Genomic DNA, 19,990 nt, shown 5'->3' on the forward strand with positions numbered 1-19,990 from the left:
GTAGTCAACCAGACTGTATCAGACAGCTAGTAGTCAACCATACTGTATCAGACAGCTAGTAGTCAACCAGACTGTATCAGACAGCTAGTAGTCAACCAGACTGTATCAGACAGCTAGTAGTCAACCAGACTGTATCAGACAGCTAGTAGTCAACCAGACTGTATCAGACAGCTAGTAGTCAACCAGACTGTATCAGACAGCTAGTAGTCAACCATACTGTATCAGACAGCTAGTAGTCAACCAGACTGTATCAGACAGCTAGTAGTCAACCAGACTGTATCAGACAGCTAGTAGTCAACCAGACTGTATCAGACAGCTAGTAGTCAACCAGACTGTATCAGACAGCTAGTGGTCAACCAGACTGTATCAGACAGCTAGTAATCAACCAGACTGTATCAGACAGCTAGTGGTCAACCAGACTGTATCAGACAGCTAGTGGTCAACCAGACTGTATCAGACAGCTAGTAGTCAACCAGACTGTATCAGACAGCTAGTAGTCAACCAGACTGTATCAGACAGCTAGTGGTCAACCAGACTGTATCAGACAGCTAGTAGTCAACCAGACTGTATCAGACAGCTAGTAGTCAACCAGACTGTATCAGACAGCTAGTGGTCAACCAGACTGTATCAGACAGCTAGTGGTCAACCAGACTGTATCAGACAGCTAGTGGTCAACCATACTGTATCAGACAGCTAGTAGTCAACCAGACTGTATCAGACAGCTAGTGGTCAACCAGACTGTATCAGACAGCTAGTGGTCAACCAGACTGTATCAGACAGCTAGTGGTCAACCAGACTGTATCAGACAGCTAGTGGTCAACCAGACTGTATCAGACAGCTAGTAGTCAACCAGACTGTATCAGACAGCTAGTAGTCAACCAGACTGTATCAGACAGCTAGTAGTCAACCAGACTGTATCAGACAGCTAGTAGTCAACCAGACTGTATCAGACAGCTAGTAGTCAACCAGACTGTATCAGACAGCTAGTGGTCAACCAGACTGTATCAGACAGCTAGTAGTCAACCAGACTGTATCAGACAGCTAGTGGTCAACCAGACTGTATCAGACAGCTAGTGGTCAACCAGACTGTATCAGACAGCTAGTGGTCAACCAGACTGTATCAGACAGCTAGTGGTCAACCAGACTGTATCAGACAGCTAGTAGTCAACCAGACTGTATCACCACCACAACACCCCTGCCGAGTTACAATGGATCAATCTTACACACACGCACACACACACACACACACACACACACACACACACACACACACACACACACACACACACACACACACACACACACACACACACACACACACACACACACACACACACACACACACACACACACACACACACAACCACCATCTTAACATGTTTTTTGTGGGTTTCAAGTGTTTTAATTCATCAGAACTACAGTCTAAAATCTGGTCTTTGATGAAAACAAATTCCCCTGGCGCTGTTTTATATCTGTATTGGATTTAGACACTGTAGTGTAGTGTTCAGTTGTTTTATCTAACCCTGAACTCTCTGAACTTTGCTAATCCGACCTAGTCAGAACTCTACCCAGCTTGGCTATATTTGGAGTTGTAAGGCAATGCTAGGGCAACTCCACTCACTCAGTCACGTGTTGGTTTTGACTTACTCTACATTCTTGACAAAGGGAAAATTAACTTGTTTGCCATTTGCACAGCTGGTAACAGTAAATATCCTTCCAGATTTGAGAAAACCACATTTGCTAATGAATTGACACCTCTTCAAATAGTCTGCCTCATCAAAAGGCAACATAGAGGAAACCAACACGAAAGATTCTCGGAAGGGGAGATATTAAAGTGAAACAAATATAAACGCCTTCAGAGGTGTGTGTTTGATACTCCAATATTCCGCTTTTTGGGGTTTCATTTCTGCCATGACTTCAGCCACAGTAAACTTCTTTCCTTTATTCATCTGAGAAAGGCTCAACCAGTAAAAGTTACAACCAGTGAGTAATTACAAGAAAAGCACCTAGTCATTCCATGCGCTGAGCAAACTGAATGCCTGTTTCTCATAACTTTTGTTTGATCTTTGGACTGAATATTGCAACACGGTATGAAAATAGATAGCATGCTTCTAGTTACTAGCTTGGAGCCAGCCGTACTAGTGTGTAGGCTTATTTAGCCGTTCACGTGCTCTGGAGTCTCTGCTGTCAGCGTGGCGGGAGCTCAGAGAGACGCTGACGCTGTCTTTAGCGTTGCCATGTTCTGCTTTCCAGACACTACCTTGGCCGGCGTCAATCTTCGTCTCTCGCTCACTCGCTTCACCTCTCCGCCTCCCCCCTTCCTTTCGCTTGTGGTGGTGTCGGGGACCGATGGCAGCGTTCAAATATCTTGAGAGCGGAGAGGAGCGGCCGAGTGGCGGGAACGGGGAAGAGATGCTGCTCGCTTTCGGAGCTGTTACGTAACGAGGTCTACTCTGGAATGCCTGGATGGTGTTTGTAAACAGTGGCGGCCATGTGCTCACACTCACGTGGAGACCGGAAAGGGAGTTCTGTCCTAGTCGTGCCCTCACCGGCAGGTCTCCTCACCCCTGAGGTAAACCCCAACCGGCTGACATCGATACACACTTCAAGGGCCAAAAGAACACTCCCTCCAGTCGGCCCGTGCCACTTAGTCTCAACGAGACAGCCTTATCACTCTGAAGCGTAGCCATAATTAAAACACAGACAGACGAATGGAAGGGCCAAGGCTTCTTTGAGAGAAAGAGAGAGAGAGTTACAACACTGTATATAGACATGTGTAATGTTTACTGTACATTTTTATTGTTTATTTCACTTTTGTTTATTATCTACTTCACTTGCTTTGGCAATCTTAACATGTGTTTCCCATGCCAATAAAGCCCTTAAATTAGAGAGAGAGAGAGAGAGAGAGAGAGAGAGAGAGAGAGAGAGAGAGGTGTTCTGTCGTGGGTAGAGATACAAGGTGTTGCTTAATCACAGGAAGAAGATAATTGTGTAATTCTAGCGATGAGTAACAACCAGGGCAGGGCCAAAAAGAAAAACTGTGGTTTCTATACCAACAGTCAAATGCCAAACGAGGACAGAAATGCATGGTGATCTTTTGGGAAATGAAACTCTTTCATAATATTGTTTAGAAATACACACCATAGAAGCTGAAAAGCTAGAAGTGCCTCATTTGAACACAACCTAAAAGCCTTGTAATGAGACAATCTACAGAGGTTCTAATGTAAATCATAAAGTAGACTATCTGGACAACATGCACGTTGAAAGTAAAGGCCATGCACATTGAATGACCGTCTAAAGAAATTGCATCCAATACACTCATGTAATAAGGCAGTAATAACCGATTGCAAGCTTTACCACGGTTCTTCAACTATCGAGGCTGGGAGCAGCAGAGAGCTAAATCAATATCTCCAGAGGTCAATATGAGACACAGTATGTCGCCATTTTGTCTGAGGAGGAGGGACGTGATCAACAGAGCCAGGTTGGTAGCTACACAGAGGCAATGCATTTTAAAATGTCTCTTAACCTGTTCCACTGTGTCATCGCTGCAGCAGGGTTACCGTGGCCTTTGGGGTCGAAATGTGATGCGTGGCCTGCGGTTGGAGGTCAGAGGTAAAACCCAGCCCATTGTGAATGGACAGCATTGTTGCAGAAACCATGGAGACTGAAACCACTGGACATTCTTACCCCCAAAGCTTGATATTGTCTTTTCTCCCTTAGATAACATAAAGGGGAAGAAGCAAGGGGAGTAGTCCAACCATACCCAGCTTTATCAGTGGGTGTGGATTGATGAGAACAGCCATGTCCATTCGTGTGATTGATCTTTCTGACTGGACTGCCCCCCCCCCCCCCCCCCTCACCCTCCTCTAGCCACCATGTGTTGACATTCTCCCTACTAGGATCTCTGGCGCAGATATGGTGCCTTTTTCCAATGCTGATGTAACAACACATGTGGTGTTAATGAAAACAGCACAAAGGGACAATGGAGGTTGTATGTTCAAGACAATATCTTGGCTTGCCAAGTGACTCCTGTCTTGTGCAAAGACCTCCTTCTGTGGTAAAATTACACAATCTAGTCATTGCTTTGGGCACAATATTTTACCCATAAATGAAGTAACTGACTTTTTTGTCTCGCTTTATATCTGTACTTATGATAGCACACTATTATCTCTTGATAGAAGTTGAGAAACAAACTATTGTATAGCAATCTTGCTGTCTGGTACCATCTAATATATCCATTGAAATAAAAATGTCTTCCTCGACTAACATTCTGCAGTATCAATGATGTAAGCAGTGCAATGTGGATTGATTTCAGTCTACTTACTGAGAAATGCAGTCAACTCAAGAAAGACACACTTAACTCAAAGACGAAGTCCATGCATCCTCCAATATTGGCTTGCAGCTGTTTGATCCACTACAAAATAAAGCTAGTCTTATCCTTTAGCTTAGGTTATTAAGCATACAGCTCCAATATGAATCAAGTAGAATTATTTTCACTCAAGGCCTATTTCTCTACATTATCTTATCTGGGGCAAATGAGCCTCAAATGGCACAATTCATTTCAAAACATAAAAAAACAGTATACTACCTCATCCAGTCAAAACAAACTTCACGAGAAATATGGAGTACTACGGTGCACTCCCCTAGTTACGTTAGGAGATAGGTTGACGCTGCGCAGTCATTGACCATGCTTACCAAATCAAAACAGAGCCGGAGCCACGCTGCCATTGTTGCATCGAAGGCTTTTGATGCCTTCTTCAAAATATAATGAAACTGTGAATACTTATATATTGCTCTCTGTTCTCTGATATCACGGAGGAACATTTTAGTTTGTCGATAGTTCTGTGGTAAAGATATATATATATTTTTAAATTCTATGTATACTTTATATGGTGGAGTCATTGACTAAAATGCAGATGAAGATTTGCCTTAATCAACAGTTCAAATAGCTAGATTAGTTTTAACGAGCAACTGACATTTTTTGCTTAACATAACTGCAGTTCCCTCCAATACGTTTCCCCCGTTAGGCTAGCTTTAGCCTAATACATTTACCCTGGCATTCCAAGCTATCACAGGTGATATTAGTTTGTAGCACTTGGCTGAGATTCCTTCATTGTTCTAGCATTAGCATATGTTAGCCTCTGCACTGTGCACCTCCCCTTGGCTGTGGTGTTTATTTACAACAGCTCATTAGTAGCCACTTGTTGTGCTGTGCTCCCCCTGGGCAGGCATGCCTTACTTTGCATTTCACACAAACTACTACTGCTAGCTGCTATTGTGGGATGACCCCCGATTGAAAGTGCATGCAGGGCCAGCGCAATACACAAGCCCAAATACACAAATAAGGGCAAAAGATAGCAGGCCTTTATCTGTGTAATATTCTAGTAGGTCATTATGATGCTAATCCTAAATGTGGCCTGTTAGCAACTTCAGCAAAGATAACAGGAAAACAACACGCTCCATTAGCAACTAATTTGTTCAGGGGAAGAGAGGTGTTGGGCTAATAAAACCAGTCATCCTGGTTAGTGTAGCTTGGATGTGTGTAGGAATCCCTATTATTCGTTAGTACTGTATCTGACAGCTAGCATAGCATAGCTATGTACTGATGTCTAGCTAGCTAATGATGATGTGCCATGGTTTGTTTTCTTTTCAATTAAAGTCAATTTATGTCAAATAAATACATGACAAAATACGGCAAATTGTGACAAAAACAAATGTCAACAACATCGAATCCTTTCTGTTCATCAGTAAAACATAAATGCAAATTGAGATCGAGTAAATGCTAGAAACACCTCCATTACTGCCTTTGTATTGACAATAATCTGTTTATTAAAGGTGCTGTCTGCTGGCTTCTTGCATGGCAGTGCATGTGTTTTGCCCAGACACATTATCTCAGACTCTCACAAAAGACAACATATATCATTTTATGTGTTAAATGATTAATATGTTAAACAGTAGGAAAACTGTTTGCATAATGCAAAGCTAACATGTCCTAATATGTTATATTATATTATAGTTGTTGTTGTTCAATTGCTGGATTCTTAACATTTTCATGGTGACTTCATGGTGTAAGAGAACTGAGTCAACTTCTGGGAGACATATTTGTTGGGGTCTAGTTGGGAAAAAAAATCTATTTCGGAAAAGACCTGCTTCCAGGATTCCAATTCTTGTGTCGTTCAACTAATGGTGTGGTCGTATTGAGTTTCAATTTCCTTTAAAGCTTCTGACCTCATCATCCCTCTGCTATCCACCACAATTCTCTTCTCTCTTTTCCACTCCTTGGACTGCGCTGGCCTGCCTTTGTGTCTGCTTGTCATTCACCGGTGAATGCAATGAAAGCTGATTCACAGGATGCACAAAGCCAGAAGCTAGCTACACTCTCCCCCGCTCCCAGCTCTCTTTCCCAGGCACTATAGTCTTAGTGATGGACTGGAGGCATAGCGCTGTTCTAAATTAGACCCAACATAGCAGAAAATAATCAACACAAGAACACAACCGTGAGACTACAAAGAAAAAAGGACAGAAACTGACTGCATGAATGATTTCTGGTTAAAGAGTCCTTCTCTATGATAGATTTGCAGAAGAAAATGATACATATTTTCCCTATAAAACAAAGCACTCAAATAAAACGTCAAAATAAGGACAATGGCCATTTTAGAGATGAGATATTTTTCAACTGGGAGCTAGCTGCTTCTCTGTTGCACTGAACATCAGAGGGATTTTCCTTGTTCATAATGCCTCAAGAAAAGTACTGAACAAGGTCTCCATTTTCTACACTAGACACATTCCTAAGGCTACTTGAGTGTCCACTGACCAACAGAGGCAAAAAACTGATATCTCTCTATTTCAACTAGCAAAAACGAAAAAAGAAAATTGTCAGCCATGTTGGAAGGAGAAGCTTTATCTAATATCCCCCACCTTATTAATTTAGCTAGCTCATGCTTTTGCTGAGGGAACATTAGCATGCCTTGTACTAAGCCACAGAGCCACCGAAAAGACCAACAAAAGGTCAAAAGGAGAAGGACAACGAGTGCAAAAAACAAACGGAGCTGAGTCTCACCTCTTTTTACGTCCCTCCACTTTGTAGAAATTCCAACAAACCGTCTGGATCTCCTCTTTAACAAATCCTAAAGGGCCGCCATCTTGCTTCCTTCTGTTCTTCTATGAAACAGACTATCCTCCAACATCAATATTCATGGGGCCAGTCTCTGACGTCAACATCGACTCTTATCATCAGGAGGAGAAGCCCGGTCGGTCGGTGGTGTATCCCTGTTGGCCACTCCGAGTGCCACACATATGTAACTGGCAGAGAAGCAGCCAGCCAGCACGCCGTGTGGACAAGTTGTGTGTGTGTGTTCGGTGTGTGTGTGCGTGTGTATGTGTGTGTGTGTTTGTGTTTGGTGTGTATGTGTGTGTGTCAGTGGTAGAGTCTTGCCTTGCCTTGCCTTGCTGGCAAAGCTGAAGTAATGAGAAAACCTCTCTCCTGGTGAGTCTCTCCACCACACAAAGGGCCTGGGCTTTCTTTCCCCCTTTTTTTCCCTTCTTCTCCTTCAGCCGCACACAGTAGTGCACACTATGACTACGGCTGGCCCCAAGCACCGGACTGGATCTGCACAGTGACAGGACATGGGTTCCGCTCCGCCGTCCAATCCCTTTAAACTGACTACAAGCTCTCTGGGCTTATCTGTCTGTCTGAGAAACAGAGGATTGGAGAGTAGCAGGGAGGCACACTCCCCCCTTCCTTTAGTCAGACAGGAAGTGTGTGTGTGTGTGTGTGTGTGTGTGTGTGTGTGTGTGTGTGTGTGTGTGTGTGTGTGTGTGTGTGTGTGTGTGTGTGTGTGTGTGTGACTCAAGGAAACTCATGCCGAGCTCTAGGGGGATTTTTCCACCACCCCTCTCTCCGTCTTGACTTCCTGGTTCTTCTTTCGGTTTCATCAGTTTCTCTCAAGCTGTCATAGGTCTCAGGAGTTCCCCCATTGCCTCGTGGCTTCTTTACGACTCCTTGGAGACTTGCTTCTTCTACTCAGTCTCTCAAGACAGTTAGCTTCGTCTTCAGAGTACGCGAGTCGTGCCCTGCCCTCATTTCCAATGTTTCTTCTGGGTTTTGTTTTGGCACGCCTTGGCTGTCAGGCAGGCTAATTTTTGGAGCAGGCGTAAGACAACACTAACCTTTGAAAGGATCCATACAGGCAGCAGCATCCTTTTCTTTATGTGTCTGCCAAGAGCCCCACCTCCTGTTGACATTGGCCACGTGGGCTAGTAGCGAGGGAGAGGGAGACGGCGGGAGAGGGAGACGGCGGAGAGGGAGACGGACGGAGAGGGAGATGGCGGGAGAGAGGGACAGACGGAGAGAGAGCGAGAGGGACGGAGAGACAGAGAGACAAAGAGAGAGGGGAGAGAGCGGGAGAGAAAGAGAGAGCGGGAGAGAGAAAGAAGGAGAGGGTGTGTGAGCGGGAATGTTTAAAAATACAAATTCAGCACTGTGAGGTATTTGAGAAACGAGGACGGACCTAGCATGGCTGTCAGGACGTTTAATTAGCTGCTACTGTTTAACACACCACCCAGCCGAGGGCTTTGTTTTGAGTTTCCCTGACAGTTATGTAGTAGCTGCCACTGTTTCCATGGGCTACTACGCCTACCCTCTGTCAACATAATAACTGTGGTGGATTGTTGCCATCATAATATAACCCAGAAATTAGGAAGTCGGCAAACTTGCATCTTGCATGAATGAAAAATCGCAGTACTAGGATTTCATTTAGAATTATTCACTAGGTTTGTGCTGAAATACTGTTGAAGTGTGTGCAAATGGGCTTTGTATCTCTCTTTTGCCATTAGGCCTATTTGCTTCATTGTTTTGCAAGAAGAAGAGGCAATGGCACTACATAAGATCAAGACCAGCCTACTTAGTACATGACTAAGTGTATGTCTAAGTATGCTGATGATTAAACACTGTACACGTCAGTTACCACAGTAAGTGAAATCAATGCAACACTTAAAAAGAGCTGCAGTCAGTTTCAGAATGGGTGGCAGGAAATAAGCTGGTCCTAAATATTTCAAAAACTAAAAGCATTGTATTTGGGACAAATCATTCACTAAACCCTAAACCTGTCACGGGTGTCGTAGGGTAAAGACCAAAACGCAGCGGGAATATGTACACTCATCTTCTTTATTACGGACAAAGAAGGAAAACCCAAAACAAACACGTATACAAAACACACCGACGAATAACAGGCCGGTAAGGCACAAAGCTATACACAGCACAATCTCCCACAAACTAACAGGTGAAACAGGCGACCTAAGTATGACTCTCAATCAGCAACAACGATGTACAGCTGTTCCTGATTGAGAGCCACACCAGGCCAACACAGAAATACACAACATAGAAACCCTAGAATACAAAACAAGAACATAAACCAAATACCTTGGAACACATAAATTCAACACCCCTCTACATACACACACACCCCGAACCATATAAAACAAATACCCCCTGCCACGTCCTGACCAAATTACAATAACCAATAACCCCTTATACTGGTCAGGTCAGGACATGACAAAACCTCAACTAAATAATGTGTAAATTGAGCAAGTCGATAAAACACATTGATGCAACGGTAGCTAAGATGGGGAGAGGTCTGTTCATAATAAAGCGCTTCTCTGCTTTCTTGACATCTCTATCAACAAGACAAGCCATACAGGCACTAGTTTTGTCACACCTGGACTACTGTCCATTAATGTGGTCAAGTGCCACAAAGAGGGTCATAGGCACATTACAATTGGCTCAGAACAGAGCAGCATGGCCCTTAGATGTACACGGAGAGCCAGCATTGATAATATGCATGTCAATCAGTGGAGGCTCCTCAAAGGAGGAAAGGGAGGACCACCCTCAGTGAATGTATTTTTTTTTTTAAATAGTGAAACATTTTTAAAAAGTTAGAATTTTTAGATTAAACTATACTAAATACAATCACGTCACCAAATAATTGATTAAAAAACACTGGTTTGCAATGAAAGTCTACAGTAGCCTCAACAGTACTCTGCAGGGTAGCACCATGGTGTAGCCGGAGGACAGTTAGTTTCTGGGTACATTGACATCAATACAAAACCTAGGACGCTCCTGGTTCTCACCCCCTTCCATAGACTTACAGAGTAATTATGACAACTTCCAGAGGATGTCATCCAACCTATCAGAGCTCTTGTAGCATGCATTGACATGGTGTCCACCCAATCAAAAGATCAGAGAATGAATATAGTACTGAAAGCATAAGCTACAGCTAGCTACCACTGCAGTGGTGAAAAGTTAACTCCAAGAGAGAGAAACACAATAGTTGGAATAGTTTGGAACAAATTCATTTCTTTAAAAAATTAAGAAGAAGCGAGAGAGAGCTATATTTAGTTGTATTTTTTTTCACCTATTGTACACTTAATTAGTTAATGAATGCAGCTAGCTAGTTTAGCCGACTCAAACATCCGGATTAAACAGAGAGGGATGCTATGTTAGCTAGTTGGCTATGGCTATCCAACGCTGGAACTCAAGGTAAGCCTTTGGTTTTATTAATTGATTGCCACTGCGGCCTGTCGGTGTAACTGCTTGCTGCTGACTGTACACTGTACTGCATGATTGTAGTGGGTTTACTAATGCGTTAGTTCTAGTAGCCATGTTGACTATGACGTTAAAATGGTGACACCGATGTAGGCTGTGTGTGTAGGCTGTGTGTAGCAGTTAGTGGTTATGATATGAAGGTTTTGCTTGTAAAGTTTTTTTTGTTGCCAGGTCACAGAGCTGATGTGTTCTGCACTGAAGTCCATAAGCGAAGGGAAAAGGTGAGAGGAGGAGAGTGCGTAGATGCAAGAAAGAATTATACAACGATCAAAGGGATCATGCTGTTTGTATGTGGCTGCTATGAAAGTGAACTGTGTTTGCGTGTGATCAGGGGTTTATTCATTCCGCCGATTCTGTTGACAAAGTTCCTTAAACGGAACAAAATAGAAACGTTCAATTATTCCTATGCAACAGTTAGACTAATGATTACACCCTAAAACAGCTAGATTCAGGCAAGAGTGTGCAAGGCGGTATTGAATGTGTCAATGTCTGTCACCTTGATTACTCACATTTCTCTTGACCTGTGCACATACGTTGTAAACTTTCATTCATTGGCTAGCTTGTAGCAACCTCATGATGGGTATAGGGAAAATTAGAGTATCATGTAGTAGCCTAAACCTATCTCTGTTACATTGATCTTGGTGAATGGAATATGAATGACAGTCATCCAATATGCTGTAATAGAAATAAAGCCATTCTCATAAAAAACAACGTCCTCCCTCATCTTAAATGGCACCGACCGCCACTGAAGTCAATCTCTCCTGGCTCAGAGTGGAGGAGAGATTGACTGCATCACTGCTTGTCTTTGTGAGAGGTATTGATTGACATGTTAAAAAAACAGAGCTGTCTATTTAAATGACTAGCACACTGCTCAGACACCCATACATACCCCACAAGACATGCCACCAGGGGTCTCTTCGCAGTCCACAAATCCAGAACAGACTCTGGGTACCGCACAGTACTAGACAGAGCCGTGACTACATGGAACTCTCTTCCACATCAAGTAACTCAGTCAAACAGTAAAATCAGATTTTAAAAAACAGATAAACCTACACCTTACGGAAGAGCGCGAACTGTGAAGGGACACATCATTCGCAAACACATGCTAACACGCACTCTACACACACATACATTTGAATATTGTTATTTTGCTTTATTATTGATTTTGTATTGTAGATATGTTATGGTAGTATGTAATAATGTCTTGTGTTAAGTATTATTGGACCACAGGAAGAGTAGCTGGTGCCTTGGCAGCAGCTAATGGGGATTCTTAATAAATACAAGTACAAAAATGCAAAGTACAATCGAAAACCGAATTGGAAACAAATTTGGCGCCTGGATTACATTTCTCTGGAATAGTACACCATGGAAAAAAATACTAGAAATCCACACAATCGAATTCCCATATGAGTGCCTTGAAGTCATTCCAAATACCTTCCAGGGGCCTCTCTTTAGCCAACCACATGTTAGAGAGCCATCGGTCCTTCCCTCTATAGCTCTAATTCTCCCTTTTTTGTCCCTGTGCTGATTTTAACAGGTGGTTATTGTCTGAAAATAATCTGCCTTTGGCTCCAATCCAGGTTTATTAAAGAGAGAGACTCCACCCCTTCTTCCATCGGCGCTGACTGCTTGCCTGCCTGTCTGCCTTGCAGTCTCTAGCTGGCATTTGTTGACTCAATAGTTTCAGGGCTCGGAGCAGGAAAGGAGATTTGTTTTTACACAGCGTGGGGGAGGGGCATGGGGCAGGGGCAAGGGTCGGGGGGGATGGGGGGGGGGGGGTCAGCATAGCTGCGGCTCAGATATGTTAGGGCTAGGAGTGAGACTGGGACTGGTGCTTTGCTTGCAGCCTGAGCTGCCTTGCTGAAGGAGGATTCCACATACCTCAACTGGTTCAGTGTGGAGGTGGTGCTGGAATGTGTATCTAGACAACCTACTTGTCCTCTAGTGTTGTCATGATAGGATCCAGTTGCTTCACATGATTTCAATTAAGAGTAGACCTGTCCACTCTGCACCTTTCCGCTTTTTTTCCCCAGAGAGAGCAACTGTTGATCAAATATTGATGACATTGTAATAAAATCAATTCTAAGTAGTTATTCCTTTTAATCTTACCAGGAATCCAGCATTGACGTGTGCTTTAATTTGGTAGTGAGTGAATATTGAATAGATGGCGTATATTGAGTAGTGTGATGGATTCTGCAGTGGGAGGGGGAGAAGGAGAGGGAATGTTTTGTGCCTGTCTTTGTAGCTTGTCTTTCTTTTCAGAGACTGAGGTCATCTTACTGAGACAATCCTATTATCCCGCGTCAAGCATTAAATGCCTTTGATATTGTTCTCCTTGGTCACCGACTTCCATATTTATGTAGGCTGTTGTATTTTTTTTAAGGATTTTGGGCTAAGTCCTTGATGCTTTTTCAAACCTGCCTAATAGATGGGTAGGTTGACAACGTAACTGAAATGATGCGCGCGCATCGTAGAGGCAAAAGGCTGTGTGGTGTTATCGTTCTGAACGGTCAGATAGCTAGCAACAATGACAACAATGTGGGGAATTGTGGTGGCTTGTTCCAGCTAGCTGTATCTTCTTCTTCATACCATGTCTTGTTTTGTGGTGTTTTGACTTACATTTGTATATACAGTGCAATTGGAAAGTATTCAGATATTTTTTCCCACATTTTGTTACTATACAGCCTTATTCTAAAATGGATTAAATCGTTTCCCCCCCCTTTTTTTCCCTGACAAAGCAAAAACAGGTTTTCAGAAATATATTCAGACCCTTTGCTATGAGACTCAAAATTGAGCTCAGGTGCATCCTGTTTCCATTGGTCATCCTTGAGATGTTTCGACAACTTGATTGGAGGAAACCTTGCACCATCCCTACGGTGAAGCATGGTGGTGGCAGGATCAAGGGAAATATGAACGGAGCAAAGTACAGAGAGGTCCTTGATGAAAACCTGGTCCAGAGTGCTCAGGACCTCAGACTGGGGCAAAGGTTCACCTTCCAACAGGACAATGACCCTAAGCACATATACAAGACAACGCAGGAGTGGCTTTGGGACAAGTCTCTAAATGTCCTTGAGTGGCCAAGCCAGAGCCCGGACTTGAGCCAGATCAAACATCTCTGGAAAGACCTGAAAATAGCTGTGCAGCAACTCTCCCCATCCAACCTGACAGAGCTTGAGAGGATTTGCAGAGAAGAATGGGAGAAACTCCCCAAATACAGGAGTGCCAAGCATGTAGCATCATACGCAAGACTCGAGGCTGTAATCGCTGCCAAATGTGCTTCAACAAAGTACTGAGTAAAGGGTCTGAATTCTTATGTAAATGTGATATTACCATTTTTTTATTTCTAAAAACCCATTTTTGCTTTGTCATTATGGGGTGTGTAGATTGATGAGATTATAATATTTTTTTCATCCATTTTAGAATAAGGATGTAACATAACAACATGTGGAAAAAGTCAAGGGATCTGAATACTTTCCAAATTCACTGTGTATATATGGTGTATATATGGTGTAGTATGTGGACACCCATTCAAATGAGTGAATTTGGTTATTTCAGCCACACCCGCTGCTGACAGGTGTATAAAATTGAGCACACAGCCCCACAATCCCCATAGACAGACATTGGCAGTAGAATGTCCTTACTGAAGCGCTCAGTCACTTTCAACGTGGCACTGTCGTATGATGCCACCTTTCCAACATGTCAGTTCGTCAAATTTCTGCCCTGTTGGAGCTGTCCCAGTCAACTGTAAGTGAAGTGGAAACATCCAGGAGCAACGGCTCAGCCGCAAACTGGTAGGCCACGCAAGCTCACAGAACGGGACCGCCGAGTGCTGAAGCACGTAACGAGTAAAAATCGTCTGTCTTCGGTTGCAACACTCACTACCAAATTCCAAACTGCCTCTGGAAGCAAAGGAACGGGAACTTCATGAAATGGTTCTTGCTGCCATTGGACTCTGGAGCAGTGGAAACGCATTCTCTGGAGTGATGAATCACGCTTCACTGACTGACAGTCAGACGGACTAATCTGGGTTTGGCAGTTGCCAGGAGAACGCAACCTGTCCGAATGCATTGTGACAACTATAAAGCTTGGTGGAGGAGGTATAATCGTCTAGGGCTAAGTTCCAGTGAAGGTAAATATTAATGCTACAAAGTACAATGACATTCTAGATGATTCTGTGCATCCAACTTTGTGGCAAAAGTTTAGGGAAGGCCCTTTCCTGTTTCAGCATGACAATGCCTAAGGCACTGCATCTCAGTGTAAGAGGCGTCACTACAGTCTCTGGTTCGAATCCAGGCTGTATCACGTCCGGCCGTGATCGGGAGTCACATAGGGCGGTGCACAATTGGCCCAGCATCTTCCGGGTTTGGCCGGGGTAGGCCGTCATTGTAAATAAAAATCATTCTTAACTGACTTGCCTAGTTAAATAAAGGTTAAATAAAAAATAATATGTCCCTGTGCACAAAGCGAGGTCCATACAGAAATAGTTTGTCAAGATCGGTGTGAAGAACTTACCTGACATGCACAGAGCCCTGACCTCAACTCCATCGAACACCTTTGGGATGAATTGGAATGCCGACTGCGAGCATGGCCTAATTGCCCAACATCAGTGACCGACCTCACTAATGCTCTTATGGTTGAATGGAAGCAAATCCCAGCAGCAATGTTCCAACATCTAGTGGAAAGCCTTCCCAGAAGAGTGGAGGCTGTTATAGCAGTAAATGCCCATAAATGGCCATGATTTTGGAATGAGATGTTTGACGAGCAGGTGTCCACATACTTTTTGTCATATAGTGTATGTCCTATGCTAATATGGCAAATATTCACTAGCTAGCGAACCAACAACTGTAACTGAAGGTATCAACTCTCCATTTGGGCAGATCTGTGACCTGCTAGCACCTGTCACATCTGTCGTATGATGGAGACCAAGGCGCAGCGTGTGTATCATTCCACATTTTATTATAACTGTGAAACTATGCAAGACATACAAATAAACTACTAAACAAAATAACAAACCGTGACGAAGAGGTGAAACATACACTACCTCAAAATAATCTCCCACAAAACCTAGTGGGAAAAACAACAACTTAAATATGATCCCCAATTAGAGACAACGATGACCAGCTGCCTCTAATTGGAGATCACCCCCCCCCCCAAAACATAGAAATACAGAAACTAGAACCCCACATAGAAATACATAAACTAGACAAAACCCCCAACATAGAAAAAAGAAACTAGAACCAACATAAACATAAATAAACTAGAGAAAACCCCCTGACCTACTCTACCATAGAAAATAAAAGCTTTCTATGGTCAGGATGTGACAGCACCTCCCCTGGTCAGAGGGGAATGTGGCAATCTCTCTGAGTTTATAAAGTGAAAAATCAGAGTTACAGCTTTATTCTGTCACCGTGGAATTTCCCCACCCACACGCACAACAGACAGGAAATAAACATGGGAAGGATTTGGTTCTGTAATACAGGAGATAAACAGTCATGAATAGGCTGTACACAATTAGCATAGCAATGCAAGAGCAATGATACCATTTGTAAGGACTGTAGAAATATAAATGCCTGTATTAAGACTGTATAGATCAAGGCTAGATAAGATAACAATTATCAGTAACTGCTACCAACAGTAAATTGTAAACGCACACAAGCACAAGTTACAATAACAATATTAACTCGCATATGCACGCACTCCATCAGACAAGTCCACTCAGAGGAGAAGTAAGGAGACAGTGGCCTGCACAGTCAGAGGGGCTGTCCTGCCCCCTAACAACATGACTAGCAACGAATCAGGGGCAGGTCACACAGGTCAGAGAAAGTTTGAGTGGCCAGTTCATGGTACTCCGTTCGACCCCCTCAAATTCTGGACCTCAAAACCAGTTTCACTGCTTTTTTGTTGTTAATTCTTCCCCTTTAATCAGGATGTGATTTAGACCTGGGACACCAAGTGGGTGTAATTAATTATCAGATAGAACAGACTCCGGCTGGCTGTCACGTCCTGACCATAGTAAGATGTGATTTTCTATGGTAGAGTAGGTTAGGGCGTGTCAGGGTGTGTGTTGGGTTTTTCTATGTTTTCTATTTCTATGTTTAAGTTCTAGTTTTTCTATTTCTATGTTGTTTTTTGGGTTGATCTCCAATTGGAGGCAGCTGGTCCTCGTTACCTCTGATTGGAGATCCTATTTAAGTAGGGGTTTTTCTTCCTGGGTTTTGTGGGTGATTATCTTTTGAGTAGTCTGTTTCTTTCTGCGTCACGGTTTGTTGTTTTGTATATTCAGTTCTTTTGTGTATTGCAAAAGTTTCACGGATTTAATCAAATGTGGAACTACAACCACGCTGCACTTTGGTCCGATCCTTTCGACAGCCGTGACACAGGCTCTGGACCTCGTAGGGTAAGATTTGATTACCCCTGCCTTAGACTCAGGTTGTGTGGAATGGGGAGTGGAAAATGTTTTTGAGAGACAAGTGCTCATTGTGCAAATGTATTTATACTGAACAAAAATTTAAATGCAACATGCAACAATTTCAAAGATTTTACTGAGTTGCAGTTAGTTACATATATAAGGAAATCAGTCAAATGAAATGCATTCACTATGCCCTAATCTATGGATTTCACATGACTGGGAATATAGATCTGTATGTGTTGGCCACAGATACCTTTTAAAAAAAGGTAGGGGTGTTGATCAGAAAACCAGTCAGTATGTGGTGTGACCACCATTTGCCTCATGCAGAGTGACACATCTCCTTCGCATAGAGTTGATCAGGCTGTTGATTGTGGCCTGTGGAATGTTGTCCCACTCCTCTTCAATGGCTGTGCGAAGTTTCTGGATATTAGTGGGAACTGGAACACGCTGCCATACACGTCAATCCAGTACATCCCAAACATGCTAAATGGGTGACATGTCTGAGTGTGCAGGCCATGGAAGAACTGGGACATTTTCAGCTTCCAGGAATTGTGTACAGATTCTTGCGACATGGGGTCGTGCATTATCATGCTGAAAAAATAGGTGATGGCGTCGGATGAATGGCACGTCAATGTGCCTCAGGGTCTCGTCACAGTATCTCTTTGCATTCAAATTGCCATCGCTAACACGCAATATTGTTCGTTGTCCATAGATTATGCCTGCTCATACCATAACCCCACCACTGCCATAGGGCACTCTGTTCACAACATTGACATCAGCAAAACAACGTCATACACGTGGTCAGCGGTTGTGAGGCCGGTTAGACGTACTGACAAATTCTCTAAAACAACTTTGGAGGCTTATGGTAGAGACATGAACATTCAATTCCTTGGCAACAGCTCTGGTGGACATTCCTGCAGTCAGCATGCCAATTGCACGCTCCCTCAAAACTGGAGACATCTGTGGCAGTGTTGTGGGACAAAACTGCACATTCTAGAGTGGCCTTTTATTGTCCCCAGAACAGGGTGCACCTGTGTAATGATCATGCTGTTAAATCAGCTTCTTGATATGCCACACCTGTCAGGAGGATGGATTATCTTGGCAAAGGATAAATGCTCACTAACAGGGACGTGGACAACATTTGAGAGAAATAAGCTTTTTGTGCATGTGGAACATTTCTGAGATCTTTTATTTCAGCTCATGAAACATGGGACCATCACTTTACATGTTGCGTTTATATTTTTGTTAAGTGTATGTTTTCAAGAAACATTTGGAGAGGAAATGTATTAAACCAAAGCCTTCTGTTTTGCCCCAAAGTTGCGCACGCCTTGCATCGGTTTGCTGTAATAAAAAACACCCGTCTATATAACCTATTATCTATGTAGGTCTACTGTTTGAGGCTTGTTGTGAGTTGTCATCGCTGAGGCCAGAAAGAGCTAGCTGCATGTTGTGCTCATTCCCTGAACTACTACAGTAAACATTAGAATACCCTACTGCTACAGTAAATGCATCGTAAACATCAGATTACCCTACTGCCAATCCCCTTTACCTCCCTCTTTCCTCCTTTTTTGGAAGTGGTGAAACCTCTCACCTCATCACCTCATCCGTAAACAGTGAGGAGTGAAGTGAATGACCCCGTGCCGCCGGGGGGGCAATCAGGATATGGACACACTTGTCAATTTGAGAGAATTCACACCTCAACTTGACTGTGTGGGTATTGGGGGGAGATGGGCGAGTGGGATTTGAACTAACATTTTTCTAAAGTGGAAATGGTGGAGGGGATGGAACAGGTTGGACGGGGTGGAAGGGATGAAGGGGTCAGCACTCGGAGCTCAGTGGTCCTGCTGATTTTTATACCACCGCTTAGCAAAACAAGGTGCGCACACACATACAGGCCCTCTACAGAGGGGGCTGGATACTGGGGTTAAAGGGAGTTAGAGACCTGCTTCACTATGATGTCACGCAATCCGGTGCTGTATGACATAACACCCTGAATGGAGTCGGAGTTTTTGTGGCTTTTATGTTGTTGAATTGGGTTAGGGATTATTATTATGTTGATCATTTGATTGTTGTGAGTAAAGAAAAGCTAAGGTTTGTTAAATACTCACACTTAACAAAACCTCATTCGTTGATGTTGGTTAGTATGAAGTTATTCTCACAGTCTACCTCTTTGTGTGTGGATCATGTGAATTGAACCATGTTTGTAAATAGCTGGAATCGGCCTGTACCTCAATGACTTAAATACGTCCTCCAGTGATTTTTGAACTTTTCCTGTTGAAAAGCAATATCTCAAGTATAAATACATTAAAGGGCACACACTTAAGGGTAAGACAACTGTAAACTCCAAGGAGGCCATTACAAGGAGTTGATCTGTGAGGGACAATTCCTTGAGATAGGGGGTTAGGGTGTCTCTAGAGGTGCTACTTGGCCTCAGAGGTGCTGTCATTGCCTCCGAAGCTGACAGCTCCCAGAGGCCATCAGTGGAAGTTCACACAATCACCTGGAGTGTTTACACACACACACACACACTTCCCCAACGTCAGGCTCCCACTGAGCCAATACACAACTAACCGATTGCTGCATCCTCTCTAACAACATGTCCCTCCCTCCCTCCAGTTATCTTAAAAGACCAGGGAGAGTTGTTAGTGTGTATCTCGCGTGGCCTAATTGCTTAATTCACAGTAAGGGGTGTAAGGAGCTGGGGTGGGGGGGTTAGGTTAAGATTAAACTAGGAGGAGGAAAGGGGGAGGGACTTCAGATAGCCTAAGGAACTGCAGTTCAGGATTATCTAGCATTCTGAGCACTGTAGAGTTTTAATAGTCATTTTTTTTAAATTGAACTAGGCAAGTCAGTTAAGAACAAATTGTTATTTACAATGACGGCCTACCCAGAGTTGAATCTTATTGAGCTATTTTGGAGCTATATTTCTGATCTTTCCCTAGCACTGTTGATCAAATGAACCTGGGCCACTTTTCCAT

The 19,990-nt window shown here is 43.3% G+C and overlaps 1 protein-coding gene across 1 annotated transcript in view; it reads right to left on the reverse strand.

Moving 5' to 3' along the window:
* LOC106610354 (methylcytosine dioxygenase TET2) overlaps positions 1-7,708 on the reverse strand; it is a 56,580-nt gene extending 48,872 nt beyond the window's left edge. Inside the window, exon 1 of the mRNA XM_045722890.2 lies at positions 7,061-7,708. The gene's annotated coding sequence lies outside the window, so the exon portion shown is untranslated. The remainder of the gene's footprint in view (positions 1-7,060) is intronic.
* Between the last annotated feature and the right edge of the window lie 12,282 nt (positions 7,709-19,990).

This window comes from Salmo salar, chromosome 08 (genome assembly GCF_965601325.2).
Source record: "Salmo salar chromosome 08, fSalSal1, whole genome shotgun sequence".
NCBI lineage: Eukaryota > Metazoa > Chordata > Actinopteri > Salmoniformes > Salmonidae > Salmo > Salmo salar.